Consider the following 17,187-nt stretch of genomic DNA (forward strand, 5'->3'; position numbering starts at 1 on the left):
GGGGCACAGGGTGATTTTGGGGGGCACAGGGTGATTTGGGGGGGGCACGGGGTGGTTTGGGGGGACATGGGGTGATTTTGGGGGGGTCGGGTTGCGGGGGGGTCACCCCGAATCCTGGAGCCCTTGGGGGGGGGCATCGAGTCGCTTTTGGGGGGGCACAGGGTGATTTTGGGGGGGTCACAGGGTGATTTGGGGGGGGCACGGGGTGGTTTGGGGGGCACAGGGTGATTTTGGGGGGGGCACAGGGTGATTTTGTGGGGCCACAGGGTGATTTTGGGGGGGGTCGGTTTGGGAGGGGTCACCCCAAATCCTGGAGCCCTTGGGGGGGGGTCACAGGGTCGCTTTTGAGGGGTTCCAGGGTCCTTTTTGGGGGGAGGAGTCACTTTTGGGGGGGTCACAGGGTGATTTTGGGGGTCACAGGGTCGATTTTGGGGGGGTCGGGTTGGGGGGGGGGTCACCCCGAATCCTGGAGCCCTTGGGGGGGGCATCGAGTCGCTTTTGGGGGGGTCACAGGGTCGCTTTTGGGGGGTCACCCCCAGTTCTGGGTCCTTTTGTGGGGGCACAGGGTGATTTGGGGGGGGCACAGGGTGATTTTGGGGGGCACAGGGTGATTTTGGGGGGCCACAGGGTGATTTTGGGGGGGTCGGTTTGGGAGGGGTCACCCCGAATCCTGGAGCCCTTGGGGGGGGTCACAGGGTCGCTTTTGAGGGGTTCCAGGGTCCTTTTTGGGGGGAGGAGTCACTTTTGGGGGGGTCACAGGGTGATTTTGGGGGGTCACAGGGTCGATTTTGGGGGGGTCGGGTTGGGGGGGGGTCACCCCGAATCCTGGAGCCCTTGGGGGGGGCATCGAGTCGCTTTTGGGGGGGTCACAGGGTCGCTTTTGGGGGGTCACCCCCAGTTCTGGGTCCTTTTGGGGGGGCACAGGGTGATTTGGGAGGGGCACAGGGTGATTTTGGGGGGCACAGGGTGATTTGGGGGGGGCACGGGGTGGTTTGGGGGGACATGGGGTGATTTTGGGGGGGTCGGGTTGCGGGGGGGTCACCCCGAATCCTGGAGCCCTTGGGGGGGGCATCGAGTCGCTTTTGGGGGGGCACAGGGTGATTTTGGGGGGGTCACAGGGTGATTTGGGGGGGGCACGGGGTGGTTTGGGGGGCACAGGGTGATTTTGGGGGGCACAGGGTGATTTTGTGGGGCCACAGGGTGATTTTGGGGGGGTCGGTTTGGGAGGGGTCACCCCGAATCCTGGAGCCCTTGGGGGGGGTCACAGGGTCGCTTTTGAGGGGTTCCAGGGTCCTTTTTGGGGGGAGGAGTCACTTTTGGGGGGGTCACAGGGTGATTTTGGGGGGTCACAGGGTCGCTTTTGGGGGGGTCGGGTTGGGGGGGGGTCACCCCGAATCCTGGAGCCCTTGGGGGGGGCATCGAGTCGCTTTTGGGGGGGGTCACAGGGTCGCTTTTGGGGGGTCACCCCCAGTTCTGGCTGCTTTTGGGGGGGCACAGGGTGATTTGGGGGGGGCACAGGGTGATTTTGGGGGGTCGGGTTGGGTTGGGGGGGGTCACCCCGAATCCTGGAGCCCTTGGGGGGGGCATTGAGTCACTTTTGGGGGGGCACAGGGTGATTTTGGGGGGGTCACAGGGTGATTTTGGGGGGCACAGGGTGATTTTGTGGGGGGCACGGGGTGGTTTTGGGGGGGCACAGGGTGATTTTGGGGGAGTTAGTTTGGGGGGGGTCACCCCAAATCCTGGAGCTTTTGGGGGGAGCATTGAGTCGCTTTTGGGGGGGCACAGGGTGATTTTGGGGGGGCACGGGGTGATTTTGGGGGTCACAGGGTCGATTTTGGGGGGGCACGGGGTGGTTTTGGGGGAGTTAGTTTGGGGGGGGTCACCCCAAATCCTGGAGCTTTTGGGGGGGGCATTGAGTCGCTTTTGGGGGGGCACAGGGTGATTTTGGGGGGGCACGGGGTGATTTTGGGGGGGCACGGGGTGATTTTGGGGGTCACAGGGTCGATTTTGGGGGGGCACGGGGTGGTTTTGGGGGAGTTAGTTTGGGGGGGGTCACCCCAAATCCTGGAGCTTTTGGGGGGGGCATTGAGTCGCTTTTGGGGGGGCACAGGGTGATTTTGGGGGGGCACGGGGTGATTTTGGGGGGGCACGGGGTGGTTTTGGGGGTCACAGGGTCGATTTTGGGGGGGTCGGGTTGGGGGGGGTCACCCCGAATCGTGGAGCCCTTGGGGGGGGCATCGAGTCGCTTTTGGGGGGGGTCACAGGGAGTTTGGGGGGGTTACAGGGTCCTTTTTGGGGGGAAGAGTCACTTTTGGGGGGGCACTGGGTGATTTTGGGGGGGCACAGGGTGATTTTGGGGGTCCCTTTTTGGGGGGGCGGGCACCTGAAAGTCTGGGTGTCCCCCCCCGACCCCATTTCCCACCCCTACAGGAGCTGGAGGCGACTGGAGACACTGAGGCACAGAGGGGGTGAGGCGGGGGGGGTCCCTGGGGGCGATTTGGGGGGGTCTGGGGGCAGTTTTGGGGTCCCTGGGGGCAGTTTGAGGGAGTCTGGAGGCGGTTTGGGGGGGTCTGGGGGCAATTTTGGGGTCCCTGGGGCAGTTTGGGGGGGTCTGGAGGCAGTTTTGGGGTCCCTGGGGGTGGTTTGGGGTGGTTTGGAGGCAGTTTGGGGGGGTCTGGAGGCAGTTTGGGGGTCCCTGGGGGCAGTTTGGGGGGGTCTGGAGGCATTTTTGGGGTCCCTGGGGGCAGTTTGGGGGTCTCTGAGTGCACTTTGGGGGTCCCGGGGTCCATTTTGGGGTCCCTGGGTCAGTTTGGGGTGTCCTGGGGTCACTTTTGGGGTCCCTGGGTCAGTTTTGGGGTCCCTGGGGTCACTTTTGGGGTCCCTGGGTCAGTTTGGGGTGTCCCGGGGTCAGTTTTGGGGTCCTTGGGGTCAGTTTTGGGGTCTCTGGGGCAGTTTGGGGGTCCCTGGGTCAGTTTGGGGTGTCCTGGGGTCACTTTGGGGTGTCCCTGGGTCAGTTTGGGGGTCTCTGAGTGCACTTTGGGGGTCCCTGGGTCAGTTTTGGGGTCCCTGGGTCAGTTTGGGGTCTCTGGGTGAGTTTGGGGTGTCCCGGGGTCAGTTTGGGGTCTCTGGGGCGGTTTGGGGGTCCCTGGGTCAGTTTGGGGTGTCCTGGGGTCACTTTGGGGGTCCCTGGGTCACTTTGGGGGTCCCTGGGTCAGTTTTGGGGTCCTTGGGGTCAGTTTTGGGGTCCCTGGGTCAGTTTTGGGGTCTCTGAGTGTACTTTGGGGGTCCCTGGGTCAGTTTTGGGGTCCCTGGGTCAGTTTTGGGGTGTCCCTGGGGCAGTTTTGGGGTCCCTGGGTCAGTTTTGGGGTGTCCCTGGGTCAGTTTTGGGGTCCCTGGGTCAGTTTTGGGGGTCCTTGGGGTCAGTTTTGGGGTCCCTGGGGCAGTTTGGGGTCCCTGGGCTCAATTTTGGGGTCCCTGGGTCAGTTTGGGGTGTCCCAGGGTCAGTTTTGGGGTCTCTGGGGCGGTTTGGGGGTCCCTGGGTCAGTTTGGGGTGTCCTGGGGTCACTTTGGGGGTCCCTGGGTCACTTTGGGGGTCCCTGGGTCAGTTTTGGGGTCCTTGGGGTCAGTTTTGGGGTCCCTGGGTCAGTTTTGGGGTCTCTGAGTGTACTTTGGGGGTCTCTGGGTCAGTTTTGGGGTCCCTGGGTCAGTTTTGGGGTGTCCCTGGGTCAGTTTTGGGGTCCCTGGGGCGGTTTTGGGGTCCCTGGGTCAGTTTTGGGGTCCCTGGATCACTTTGGGGGTCCCTGGGTCAGTTTTGGGGTGTCCCGGGGTCGGTTTGGGGGTCCCTGGGTCAGTTTTGGGGTGTCCTGGGGTCAGTTTTGGGGTCCTTGGGGTCAGTTTTGGGGTCTCTGGGGCGGTTTGGGGGTCCCTGGGTCAGTTTTGGGGTGTCCTGGGGTCACTTTGGGGGTCCCTGGGTCACTTTGGGGGTCCCTGGGTCAGTTTTGGGGTCCTTGGGGTCAGTTTTGGGGTCTCTGAGTGTACTTTGGGGGTCCCTGGGTCAGTTTGGGGGTCCCGGGGTCAGTTTTGGGGTCCTTGGGGTCAGTTTTGGGGTCCCTGGGTCAGTTTTGGGGTGTCCTGGGGTCAGTTTTGGGGTCCTTGGGGTCAGTTTTGGGGTCCCTGGGTCAGTTTGGGGTGTCCCAGGGTCAGTTTTGGGGTCTCTGGGGCGGTTTGGGGGTCCCTGGGTCAGTTTGGGGTGTCCTGGGGTCACTTTGGGGTGTCCCTGGGTCAGTTTGGGGGTCTCTGAGTGCACTTTGGGGGTCCCTGGGTCAGTTTTGGGGTCCCTGGGCTCAATTTTGGGGTCTCTGGGTCAGTTTGGGGTGTCCCGGGGTCAGTTTTGGGGTCTCTGGGGCGGTTTGGGGGTCCCTGGGTCAGTTTGGGGTGTCCTGGGGTCACTTTGGGGTGTCCCGGGGTCAGTTTTGGGGTCCTTGGGGTCAGTTTTGGGGTCCCTGGGTCAGTTTTGGGGTGTCCCTGGGTCAGTTTTGGGGTCCCTGGGCTCAATTTTGGGGTCCCTGGGTCAGTTTTGGGGTGTCCCTGGGGCAGTTTTGGGGTCCCTGGGTCAGTTTTGGGGTGTCCCTGGGTCAGTTTTGGGGTCCCTGGGTCAGTTTTGGGGGTCCTTGGGGTCAGTTTTGGGGTCCCTGGGGCAGTTTGGGGTCCCTGGGCTCAATTTTGGGGTCCCTGGGTCAGTTTGGGGTGTCCCAGGGTCAGTTTTGGGGTCTCTGGGGCGGTTTGGGGGTCCCTGGGTCAGTTTGGGGTGTCCTGGGGTCACTTTGGGGGTCCCTGGGTCACTTTGGGGGTCCCTGGGTCACTTTGGGGGTCCCTGGGTCAGTTTTGGGGTCCTTGGGGTCAGTTTTGGGGTCCCTGGGTCAGTTTTGGGGTCTCTGAGTGTACTTTGGGGGTCCCTGGGTCAGTTTTGGGGTCCCTGGGTCAGTTTTGGGGTGTCCCTGGGGCAGTTTTGGGGGTCCTTGGGGTCAGTTTTGGGGTCCCTGGGGCAGTTTGGGGGTCCCTGGGCTCAATTTTGGGGTGTCCTGGGGTCAGTTTGGGGGTCCCGGGGTCAGTTTTGGGGTCCTTGGGGTCAGTTTTGGGGTCCCTGGGTCAGTTTTGGGGTCCCTGGGCTCAATTTTGGGGTCCCTGGGGCAGTTTTGGGGTCCCTGGGGCAGTTTTGGGGGTCCTTGGGGTCAGTTTTGGGGGTCCTTGGGGTCAGTTTTGGGGTCCCTGGGTCAGTTTTGGGGTGCCTGGGTCAGTTTTGTGGTCCCTGGGTCAGTTTGGGGTGTCCCTGGGTCAGTTTTGGGGTGTCCCGGGGTCGGTTTGGGGGTCCCTGGGGTCAGTTTTGGGGTGTCCCGGGGTCGGTTTGGGGGTCCCTGGGTCAGTTTTGGGGTGTCCCGGGGTCGGTTTGGGGGTCCCTGGGGTCAGTTTTGGGGTGTCCCTGATCAGTTTTGGGGTCCCATCGTGTCCCCCCGCAGCCCCCCCCCGGCGCGGCTGGAGCTGGAGGCGCTGCGGGCGCAGATCGGCCGGTAGGGGCGCTGCGGGGGGGGCTGGCTCCCAGTAACCTCCCAGTAACCTCCCAGTAACCTCCCAGTAACAGCCCAGTAACCACCCAGTAACCTCCCAGTAACGGCCCAGTAACGGCCCAGTAACCTCCCAGTAACGGCGCAGTAACGGCCCAGTAACCACCCAGTAACCTCCCAGTAACCTCCCAGTAACCACCCAGTAACCGCCCAGTAACCTCCCAGTAACATCCCAGTAACCACCCAGTAACCTCCCAGTAACGGCCCAGTAATGGCCCAGTAACCTCCCAGTAACGGCGCAGTAACGGCCCAGTAACGGCCCAGTAACCGCCCAGTAACCTCCCAGTAACGGCCCAGTAATGGCCCAGTAACGGCCCAGTAATGGCCCAGTAACCTCCCAGTAACCTCCCAGTAACGGCGCAGTAACGGCCCAGTAACGGCCCAGTAACCTCCCAGTAACCTCCCAGTAACGGCCCAGTAATGGCCCAGTAACCTCCCAGTAATGGCCCAGTAACGGCCCAGTAATGGCCCAGTAACCGCCCAGTAACCTCCCAGTAACGGCCCAGTAATGGCCCAGTAACGGCCCAGTAATGGCCCAGTAACCTCCCAGTAACCGCCCAGTAACCTCCCAGTAACCTCCCAGTAACGGCGCAGTAACGGCCCAGTAACGGCCCAGTAACCTCCCAGTAACCTCCCAGTAACGGCCCAGTAATGGCCCAGTAACCTCCCAGTAATGGCCCAGTAACGGCCCAGTAATGGCCCAGTAACCGCCCAGTAACCTCCCAGTAACGGCCCAGTAATGGCCCAGTAACGGCCCAGTAATGGCCCAGTAACCTCCCAGTAACCGCCCAGTAACCTCCCAGTAACCTCCCAGTAACGGCGCAGTAACGGCCCAGTAACGGCCCAGTAACCTCCCAGTAACCTCCCAGTAACGGCCCAGTAATGGCCCAGTAACCTCCCAGTAATGGCCCAGTAACGGCCCAGTAATGGCCCAGTAACCTCCCAGTAACGGCCCAGTAACCTCCCAGTAACCTCCCAGTAACAGCCCAGTAACCTCCCAGTAACCTCCCAGTAACCTCCCAGTAACAGCCAGTAACCTCCCAGTAACCTCCCAGTAATGGCCCAGTAACCTCCCAGTAACCTCCCAGTAACAGCCCAGTAACCTCCCAGTAACCTCCCAGTAATGGCCCAGTAACCTCCCAGTAACGGCCCAGTAATGGCCCAGTAATGGCCCAGTAACCTCCCAGTAACCTCCAGTAACCTCCCAGTAATGGCCCAGTAACCTCCCAGTAACCTCCCAGTAACCTCCCAGTAATGGCCCAGTAACCGCCCAGTAACCTCCCAGTAACGGCCCAGTAACGGCACAGTAATGGCCCAGTAACAGCCTAGTAACCTCCCAGTAACCTCCCAGTAACCTCCCAGTAACCACCCAGTAACCTCCAGTAACCTCCCAGTAACAGCCCAGTAATGGCCCAGTAACCTCCCAGTAACAGCCCAGTAACAGCCCAGTAATGGCCTAGTAACCTCCCAGTAACGGCCCAGTAACAGCCCAGTAATGGTCTAGTAACCTCCCAGTAACCTCCCAGTAACTGCCCAGTAACGGCCCAGTAACCTCCCAGTAACCTCCCAGTAACAGCCCAGTGCTCCCAGTAACGGCCCAGTAACAGCCCAGTGCTCCCAGTAACTTCCCAGTAACTTCCCAGTAACAGCCCAGTGACATCCCAATAACGGCCCAGTAACAGCCCAGTGTTCCCAGTAACGGCCCAGTAACAGCCCAGTGCTCCCAGTAACTTCCAGTAACTTCCCAGTAACTTCCCAGTAACAGCCCAGTGACATCCCAGTAACGGTCCAGTAACAGCCCAGTGTTCCCAGTAACGGCCCAGTCGTGGCCCAATAACATCCCAGTGCCCCCAGTGACATCCCAGTAACGCCCAGTAACAGCCCAGTGCTCCCAGTGCCCCAATTCAGCCTCCCAGTTCCCTCCAGTAACATCCCAGTGCCCCCTCCCAGTGTCCCCAGTGCTCCCAGTGCCCCAGTTCAGCCTCCCAGTTCCCTCCCAGTGCCTCCCAGTAACATCCCAGTGCCCCCTCCTAGTGTCCCCAGTGTCCCCCAGTGGCCCCAGTTCAGCCTCCCAGTTCCCTCCCAGTGCTCCCAGTCCCCTCCCAGTGCGTCCCAGTGCCCCCAGTGCCCCCTCCCAGTGTCCCCAGTGTCCCCACTGCCCCAGTTCAGCCTCCCAGTTCCCTCCCAGTGCTCCCAGTTCTGTCCCAGTGCCCCCAGTGACCCATCCCAGTGCGTCCCAGTGCTCCCAGTTCCCTCCCAGTGCTCCCAGTTCCCCACAGGCTGGAGGCCGATTACGCCACGTCCCAGCGGCTGAACCGGCTCCTGGAGCAGCGGCTGCACGGGCTGGTGAGGGACCAGTGCTCCCAGTAACCCCTCCCAGTGCTCCCAGTAACCCCTCCCAGTGCTCCCAGTAACCACCAGTAACCCCTCCCAGTGCTCCCAGTAACCACCTGTAACCCCCTCCCAGTGCTCCCAGTAACCACCAGTAACCCCCTCCCAGTGCTCCCAGTAACCACCTCCCAGTGCTCCCAGTAACCACCAGTAACCCCTCCCAGTGCTCCCAGTAACCACCTCCCAGTGCTCCCAGTAACCCCCTCCCAGTGCTCCCAGTAACCACCAGTAACCCCCTCCCAGTAACCACCTGTAACCCCTCCCAGTGCTCCCAGTAACCACCAGTAACCCCCTCCCAGTGCTCCCAGTAACCCCCTCCCAGTAACCACCTGTAACCCCTCCCAGTGCTCCCAGTAACCACCTGTAACCCCTCCCAGTGCTCCCAGTAACCACCAGTAACCCCCTACCAGTGCTCCTAGTAACCCCCTCCCAGTAACCACCTGTAACCCCTCCCAGTGCTCCCAGTAACCACCTCCCAGTGCTCCCAGTAACCCCTCCCAGTGCTCCCAGTAACCACCAGTAACCCCCTCCCAGTGCTCCCAGTAACCCCCTCCCAGTAACCACCTGTAACCCCTCCCAGTGCTCCCAGTAACCCCTCCCAGTGCTCCCAGTAACCACCTCCCAATGCTCCCATAACCACCTCGCAGTGCTCCCAGTAACCACCAGTAACCCCTTCCCAGTGTTCCCAGTAACCACCTCCCAGTGCTCCCAGTAACCACCAGTAACGCCCTCCCAGTGCTCCCAGTAACATCCCAGTGCCTCCAATCCCCTCCCAGTTCCCTCCCAGTGCTCCCAGTAACCTCTCAGTAACTTCTCAGTTTACTCCCAGTGCTCCCAGTAACATCCCAGTGCTCCCAGTGTCCTCTCCCAGTGCTCCCAGTAACCTCCCAATCCCCTCCCAGTACCCCCAGTCCCCTCCCAGTCCCCTCCCAGTGCTCCCAGTAACCTCCCAGTTCCCGCCCAGTACCCCCAGTCCCGTCCCAGTTCCCTCCCAGTACTCCCAGTCCCCTCCCAATCCCCTCCCAGTACCCCCAGTCCCCTCCCAGTCCCCTCCCAGTGCTCCCAGTAACCTCCCAGTACCCCCAGTCCCCTCCCAGTTCCCTCCCAGTGCTCCCAGATGGGGTTTTGGGGTGTCCCTGTGGGTCTGGGGGGGTCCGATGGGCTTGGGGGGGTCCCGTGGGGTTTTGGGGGGTCCCGTGGGGGGGGGTCCCACGCGTGTTTTTTGGGGGTCCCGTGGGTGGGGGGGGAAGATTTGGGGGTGTTTTGGGGTGTCCCTGTGGGTCTGGGGGGGTCCAATGGGTTTGGGGGTGTCCCGTGGGGTTTTGGGGGGTCCCCTTGGGGGGGTCCCGTGGGTGGGGGTCGCGAGGGGGGGGGTCCCACGCGTGTTTTTGGGGGGGTCCCATGGGGTGTGGGGGGAAGATTTGGGGGGGTTTTGGGGTGTCCCTGTGGGTCTGGGGGGGTCCGATGGGGTCTGGGGGGGTCCCGTGGGGTTTTGGGGGGTCCCCTTGGGGGGGTCCCGTGGGTGGGGGTCGCGAGGGGGGGGTCCCACGCGTGTTTTTGGGGGGGTCCCGTGGGTGGGGGGGTAAGATTTGGGGGGGGTTTTGGGGTGTCCCTGTGGGTCTGGGGGGGCTCCGATGGGGTCTGGGGGGGTCCGATGGGCTTGGGGGGGGTCCCGTGGGGTTTTGGGGGGGTCCCGTGGCGTTTTGGGGGTGTCGCGGGGGGGGTCCCACGCGTGTTTTTGGGGGGGTCCCGTGGGTGGGGGGGGAAGATTTGGGGGGGGTTTTGGGGTGTCCCTGTGGGTCTGGGGGGGTCCGATGGGGTTTTGGGAGGTCCCCTGGAGGGGTCCCGTGGGTGGGGGGGTCGCGCGGGGGGGGGTCCCACGCGTGTTTTTGGGGGGGTCCCGTGGGTGTGGGGGGAAGATTTGGGGGGGTTTTGGGGTGTCTCTGTGGGTCTGGGGGGGTCCGATGGGGTCTGGGGGGGTCCGATGGGTTTGGGGGGGGATCCCGTGGGGTTTTGGGGGGTCCCCTGGAGGGGGTCCCGTGGGTGAGGGTCGCGCGGGGGGGGTCCCACGCGTGTTTTTGGGGGGGTCCCATGGGGTGGGGGGGGTAAGATTTGGGGGGGTTTTGGGGTGTCCCTGTGGATCTGGGGGGGTCCCGTGGGGTTTTGGGGGGTCCCCTTGGGGGGGTCCCGTGGGTGGGGGTCGCGAGGGGGGGGGTCTCACGCGTGTTTTTGGGGGGGTCCCGTGGGTGGGGGGGTAAGATTTGGGGGGGTTTTGGGGTGTCCCTGTGTGTCTGGGGGGGTCCGATGGGGTCTGGGGGGGTCCCGTGGGGTTTTGGGGGGTCTCGCGGGGGGGTCCCACGCGTGTTTTTGGGGGGTTCCGTGGGTGGGGGGGTGGAGATTTGGGGGGGTCTCCGGGGTTTTGGGGTGTCTCTGTGGATCTGGGGGGCTCCGATGGGCTTGGGGGGGTCCCGTGGGGTTTGGGGGGGTCCCGTGGGTGGGGGTCCCGCGGGGGGTCCCACGCGTGTTTTTTGGGGGGTCCCGTGGGTGGGGGGGGGAAGATTTGGGGGGGTTTTGGGGTGTCCCTGTGTGTCTGGGGGGGTCCGATGGGGTCTGGGGGGGGTCCGATGGGGTTGGGGGGGGTCCCGTGGGGTTTTGGGGGGTCCCGTGGGGTTTTGGGGGTCTCGCGGGGGGGTCCCACGCGTGTTTTGCCCCGCGGGGCTCAGGCGCAGGCGCTGGAACGGGCGACGCTGACGGGGCCGGGGGGGGAGGGGCTGCGGGAGCCCCCCCGCCAGCAGCCCGTGAGTGGGGGAGGGGCGGCGTTTGGGGGGGGTTTGGGGGGGTCTGAGGGGCTTTAGGGGGGATTTGGGGGGTCAGGGGGGGTTTGAGGCTGATTTTGGGGGGTCTGGGGGCTCTTTTGGGGGGGATTTGGGGGCTCTGAGGGGCTTTAGGGGGATTTGGGGGGGTCTGGGGGGAATTTGAGGGGCTTTTGGGGGGTCTATGGGGAGTTTGGGACTGATTTGGGGGGGTCTTTGGGGGATTTGGGGGCTCTGGGGGGCTTTGGGGGTGTCTGGGGGGGTTTGGAGCTGATTTGGGGGGGCTCTGAGGGGCTTTAGGGGGTTTTGGGGGGGTCTGTGGGGGGTTTGAGGTGATTTCGGGGGGTCTGGGGGGGATTTGAGGGGCTTTTGGGGGGTCTGGGGGGAGTTTGGGGGGGCTCTGAGGGGCTTTTGGGGGGCTTTAGGGGGATTTGGGGGGTCTGAGGGGCTTTTGGGGGGATTTGGGGGGCTCTGGGGGGATTTGAGGGGCTTTTGGGGGGTCTATGGGGAGTTTGGAGCTCATTTGGGGGGGTCTGAGGAGCTTTTGGGGGGCTTTAGGGGGGATTTTGGGGGGTCTGAGGGGGATTTGGGGGGCTCTGAGGGGCTTTTGGGGGGCTTTAGGGAGGATTTGGGGGGTCTGGGGGGTTTGGGACTGATTTGGGGGGTCTTTGGGGGATTTGGGGGTCTTTTGGGGGGATTTGGGGGGTCAGGGGGGATTTGAGACTGATTTTGGGGGGGTCTTTGGGGGGTCTGGGGGGGCTTTTGGGGGGATTTGGGGGCTCTGGGGGTGTCTGGGGGGGGTTTGGAGCTGATTTGGGGGGGCTCTGAGGGGCTTTAGGGGGTTTTGGGGGGTCTGTGGGGGGTTTGGGTTGACTTGGGGGGTCTGAGGGGGATTTGGGGGGCTTTAGGGGGGATTTTGGGGGTCTGTGGGGAATTTGGGGGGCTTTGGGAGGGGCTTTTGGGGGGATTGAGGGGGTGGGGACTGATTTGGGGGGGTCTGTGGGGGTTTGGGGCTGATTTGGGGGGGTCTGGGGGGATTTGAGGGGCTTTTGGGGGGTCTATGGGGAGTTTGGAGCTCATTTGGGGGGGTCTGAGGAGCTTTTGGGGGCCTTTAGGGGGGATTTGGGGGGTCCGGGGGGGTTTGGGACTGATTTGGGGGGGATTTGGGGGGTCTGGGGGGGCTTTTGGGGGGATTTGAGGGGATTTGGGGGGTCTGTGGGGGGTTTGGGGCTGATTTGGGGGATCTGAGGGAGATTTGGGGGGCTCTGAGGGGCTTTTGGGGGGCTTTAGGGGGGATTTGGGGGCTCTGGGGGGCTTTGGGGGTGTCTGGGGGGGTTTGGAGCTGATTTGGGGGGGCTCTGAGGGGCTTTAGGGGGTTTTGGGGGGGTCTGTGGGGGGTTTGAGGTGATTTCGGGGGGGTCTGGGGGGGATTTGAGGGGCTTTTGGGGGGTCTGGGGGGAGTTTGGGGGGGCTCTGAGGGGCTTTTGGGGGGCTTTAGGGGGATTTGGGGGGTCTGAGGGCTTTTGGGGGGATTTGGGGGGCTCTGGGGGGATTTGAGGGGCTTTTGGGGGGTCTATGGGGAGTTTGGAGCTCATTTGGGGGGGTCTGAGGAGCTTTTGGGGGGGCTTTAGGGGGGATTTTGGGGGGTCTGAGGGGGATTTGGGGGGCTCTGAGGGGCTTTTGGGGGGCTTTAGGGAGGATTTGGGGGGTCTGGGGGGTTTGGGACTGATTTGGGGGGTCTTTGGGGGATTTGGGGGGTCTGGGGGGGCTTTTGGGGGGATTTGGGGGCTCTGGGGGTGTCTGGGGGGGTTTGGAGCTGATTTGGGGGGGCTCTGAGGGGCTTTAGGGGGTTTTGGGGGGGTCTGTGGTGGGTTTGAGGTGATTTCGGGGGGTCTGGGGGGGATTTGAGGGGCTTTTGGGGGGTCTGGGGGGAGTTTGGGGGGGCTCTGAGGGGCTTTTGGGGGGCTTTAGGGGGATTTTGGGGGTCTGTGGGGAATTTGGGGGGCTTTGGGAGGGGCTTTTGGGGGGATTGAGGGGGTGGGGACTGATTTGGGGGGGTCTGTGGGGGTTTGGGGCTGATTTGGGGGGGTCTGGGGGGATTTGAGGGGCTTTTGGGGGGTCTATGGGGAGTTTGGAGCTCATTTGGGGGGGTCTGAGGAGCTTTTGGGGGCCTTTAGGGGGGATTTGGGGGGTCCAGGGGGGTTTGGGACTGATTTGGGGGGGATTTGGGGGGTCTGGGGGGGCTTTTGGGGGGATTTGAGGGGATTTGGGGGGTCTGTGGGGGGTTTGGGGCTGATTTGGGGGATCTGAGGGAGATTTGGGGGGCTCTGAGGGGCTTTTGGGGGGCTTTAGGGGGGATTTGGGGGCTCTGGGGGGGCTTTGGGGGTGTCTGGGGGGGTTTGGAGCTGATTTGGGGGGGCTCTGAGGGGCTTTAGGGGGTTTTGGGGGGTCTGTGGGGGATTTGGGGGGCTTTTAGGGGGGATTTTGGGTGTCTGAGGGCCTTTTGGGGGGATCTGAGGGGATTTGGGGGGGGTCTGGGGGCAGTTTGGGGGGCTTTGGGGGGTGCTCTGAGGGGCTTTTGGTGGGGTTTTAGGGGGGATTTGGGGGGTCAGGGGGGATTTGAGACTGATTTTGGGGGGTCTTTGGGGGATTTGGGGGGTCTGGGGGGGCTTTTGGGGGGATTTGGGGGCTCTGGGGGGCTTTGGGGGTGTCTGGGGGGGTTTGGAGCTGATTTGGGGGGGCTCTGAGGGGCTTTAGGGGGTTTTGGGGGGGTCTGGGGGGAATTTGAGGGGCTTTTGGGGGGTCTATGGGGAGTTTGGGACTGATTTGGGGGGTCTTTGGGGGATTTGGGGGCTCTGGGGGGCTTTGGGGGTGTCTGGGGGGGTTTGGAGCTGATTTGGGGGGGCTCTGAGGGGCTTTTGGGGGGATTTGGGGGGGGTCTGGGGGGAGTTTGGAGCTCATTTGGGGGGCTCTGAGGGGCTTTTGGGGGCTTTAGGGGGGATTTGGGGGGGTCTGGGGGGGTTTGGGGTGATTTGGGGGGTCTGAGGGGGATTTGGGCGGCGTTTGGTGATTTGGGGGGGTCTGGGGGGGTTTGGGGTGATTTGGGGGGTCTGAGGGGGATTTGGGCGGCGTTTGGGGGCGGTTTGGGGGGGTCTGAGGGGCTTTAGGGGGATTTGGGGGTTCAGGGGGGGTTTGAGGCTGATTTTGGGGGGTCCTGGGGCTCTTTTGGGGGGGATTTGGGGGCTCTGGGGGGCTTTGGGGGTGTCTGGGGGGGTTTGGAGCTGATTTGGGGGGCTCTGAGGGGCTTTAGGGGGATTTGGGGGGGTCTGGGGGAATTTGAGGGGCTTTTGGGGGGTCTATGGGGAGTTTGGGACTGATTTGGGGGTCTTTGGGGGATTTGGGGGCTCTGGGGGGCTTTGGGGGTGTCTGGGGGGGTTTGGAGCTGATTTGGGGGGGCTCTGAGGGGCTTTAGGGGGTTTTGGGGGGGTCTGTGGGGGGTTTGAGGTGATTTCGGGGGGTCTGGGGGGATTTGAGGGGCTTTTGGGGGGTCTGGGGGGAGTTTGGGGGGGCTCTGAGGGGCTTTTGGGGGGCTTTAGGGGGATTTGGGGGGTCTGAGGGGCTTTTGGGGGGATTTGGGGGCTCTGGGGGGATTTGAGGGGCTTTTGGGGGGTCTATGGGGAGTTTGGAGCTCATTTGGGGGGGGTCTGAGGAGCTTTTGGGGGCTTTAGGGGGGATTTTGGGGGGTCTGAGGGGGATTTGGGGGGCTCTGAGGGGCTTTTGGGGGGCTTTAGGGAGGAGTTGGGGGGTCTGGGGGGTTTGGGACTGATTTGGGGGGTCTTTGGGGGATTTGGGGGTCTTTTGGGGGGATTTGGGGGGTCAGGGGGGATTTGAGACTGATTTTGGGGGGTCTTTGGGGGGTCTGGGGGGGCTTTTGGGGGGATTTGGGGGCTCTGGGGGTGTCTGGGGGGGGGTTGGAGCTGATTTGGGGGGGCTCTGAGGGGCTTTAGGGGGTTTTGGGGGGTCTGTGGGGGGTTTGGGTTGACTTGGGGGGTCTGAGGGGGATTTGGGGGGCTTTAGGGGGGATTTGGGGGTCTGTGGGGAATTTGGGGGGCTTTGGGAGGGGCTTTTGGGGGGGATTGGGGGGGTGGGGACTGATTTGGGGGGGTCTGTGGGGGTTTGGGGCTGATTTGGGGGGGTCTGGGGGGATTTGAGGGGCTTTTGGGGGGTCTATGGGGAGTTTGGAGCTCATTTGGGGGGGTCTGAGGAGCTTTTGGGGGCCTTTAGGGGGGATTTGGGGGGTCCAGGGGGGGTTTTGGGACTGATTTGGGGGGGGATTTGGGGGGTCTGGGGGGGGCTTTTGGGGGGATTTGAGGGGATTTGGGGGGTCTGTGGGGGGTTTGGGGCTGATTTGGGGGATCTGAGGGAGATTTGGGGGGCTCTGAGGGGCTTTTGGGGGGCTTTAGGGGGGATTTGGGGGCTCTGGGGGGCTTTGGGGGTGTCTGGGGGGGTTTGGAGCTGATTTGGGGGGGCTCTGAGGGGCTTTAGGGGGTTTTGGGGGGTCTGTGGGGGATTTGGGGGGCTTTAGGGGGGATTTTGGGTGTCTGAGGGCCTTTTGGGGGGATCTGAGGGGATTTGGGGGGGTCTGGGGGCAGTTTGGGGGGCTTTGGGGGTGCTCTGAGGGGCTTTTGGGGGGGTTTTAGGGGGGATTTGGGGGGTCAGGGGGGGTTTGAGACTGATTTTGGGGGGTCTTTTGGGGGATTTGGGGGGGTCTGGGGGGGCTTTTGGGGGGATTTGGGGGCTCTGGGGGTGTCTGGGGGGATTTGGAGCTGATTTGGGGGGGGCTCTGAGGGGCTTTAGGGGGATTTGGGGGGGTTTGAGGTGATTTGGGGGGTCTGGAGGGGATTTGGGGGGCTTTAGGTGGGATTTTGGGGGTCTGGGGGGGATTTGGGGGCTCTGAGGGGCTTTTGGGGGCTTTAGGGGGGATTTGGGGGGGTCTGGGGGGGTTTTTGGGGGGACTTGGGAGTCTGAAGGGATTTTGGGGGGCTTTAGGGGTGATTTGGGGGGTTTTGGGGTGATTTGGGGGTGACCTGGGGGGGTCTTTGGAATCTCTTTGGGGGTGACTTGGGGGGTCCTTTTTGGGGGGGTCTTTGGGGTCTCTTTTGGGGGCAACTTTGGGGTCTTTGGGGTCTCTGGGGGGTCTCTTTGGGGGGTGACTTGGGAGTCTTTGGGGTCTCTTTGGGGGGATCTTTGGGGGGTGACTTGGGGGGGTCTTTGGGGGTCTCTCTGGGGGCAACTTTGGGGTCTTTGGGGTCTCTGGGGGTCTCTTTTGGGGGGTGACCTGGGGGGTCTTTGGGGTCTCTTTTGGGGGTGACTTGGGCTCTTTGGGGTTGTCTTTTGGGGGTGACTTGGGGGGTCTTTGGGGTCTCTGGGGGTCTCTTTGGGGTCTCTTTGGGGGGGTCTTTGGGGGGTCTTTGGGGTCTCTTTGGGGGGGTCTTTGGGGGGTCTTTGGGGTCTCTTTGGGGGGGTCTTTGGGGTCTCTCTGGGGGTGTCTTTTGGGGGTGACTTGGGGGGTCTTTGGGGTCTCTTTGGGGGGATCTTTGGGGGGTCTTTGGGGTCTCTTTTGGGGGTGACTTGGGGGGTCTTTGGGGTCTCTGGGGGGTCTCTTTGGGGGTGACCTGGGGGGATCTTTGGGAGGTCTTTGGGGGGATCTTTTGGGTCTCTTTTGGGGGTGACTTGGGGGGTCTTTGGGGGTCTCTTTGGGGATGACTTGGGGGGGTCTTTGGGGGTCTCTCTGGGGGCAACTTTGGGGTCTCTGGGGGTGTCTTTTGGGGGTGACTTGGGGGGGGTCTTTGGGAATGACTTGGGGGGTCTTTGGGGTCTCTTTGGGGGGCTCTTTGGAGGGGGTGGGTGACAATATGAGGGTGTCCCCCCTCCCCCCCCAAAGCCCCCCCAAAACCAACCCCCCCCCCCCCCCCCCCCCAGGTGCCCACGTGGGGCAGGAGCCGGGAGGAAGAGGAGGAGGAAGAGGAGGGGGAGGGGCCTCTGCTGCCCCCCCCGGCCTTCAGGGACCCCTGAGACCCCCCCAAAAGCACCTTGGGAGCCCCCAAAAAACCTTGGGGACCCCCCCAATAAAGCAATGAGACACCCCCCGGTGTGACTGAGATCAAAGGGGAGGGGGGTGGGCAACAGGGACCCCCAAAACTGCCCCCAGGGACCCCCAAACTGCCCCCAGGGACCCCCAAACTGCCCCAGGGACCCCCAAAGTGCCCCCAGGGACCCCAAAACTGCCCCCAGGGACCCCCAAAACTGCCCCCAGGGACCCCCAAAGTGACACCAGGCACCCCCCAAAACTGCCCCCAGGG

The 17,187-nt window shown here is 63.2% G+C and overlaps 1 long non-coding RNA gene across 1 annotated transcript; it reads left to right on the top strand.

Annotated features, from left to right (window-relative positions):
- The first annotated feature begins 5,483 nt into the window (after positions 1–5,483).
- On the top strand, positions 5,484–16,962 carry LOC133629063 (uncharacterized). The gene is made up of 3 exons (XR_009820953.1): positions 5,484–7,967; positions 10,736–10,810; positions 16,808–16,962. It is a non-coding gene; the product is annotated as an uncharacterized LOC133629063 (long non-coding RNA).
- Positions 16,963–17,187: the final 225 nt, after the last annotated feature.

Source organism: Colius striatus, unplaced genomic scaffold, assembly GCF_028858725.1.
Source record: "Colius striatus isolate bColStr4 unplaced genomic scaffold, bColStr4.1.hap1 scaffold_111, whole genome shotgun sequence".
Taxonomy (NCBI): Eukaryota; Metazoa; Chordata; class Aves; order Coliiformes; family Coliidae; genus Colius; species Colius striatus.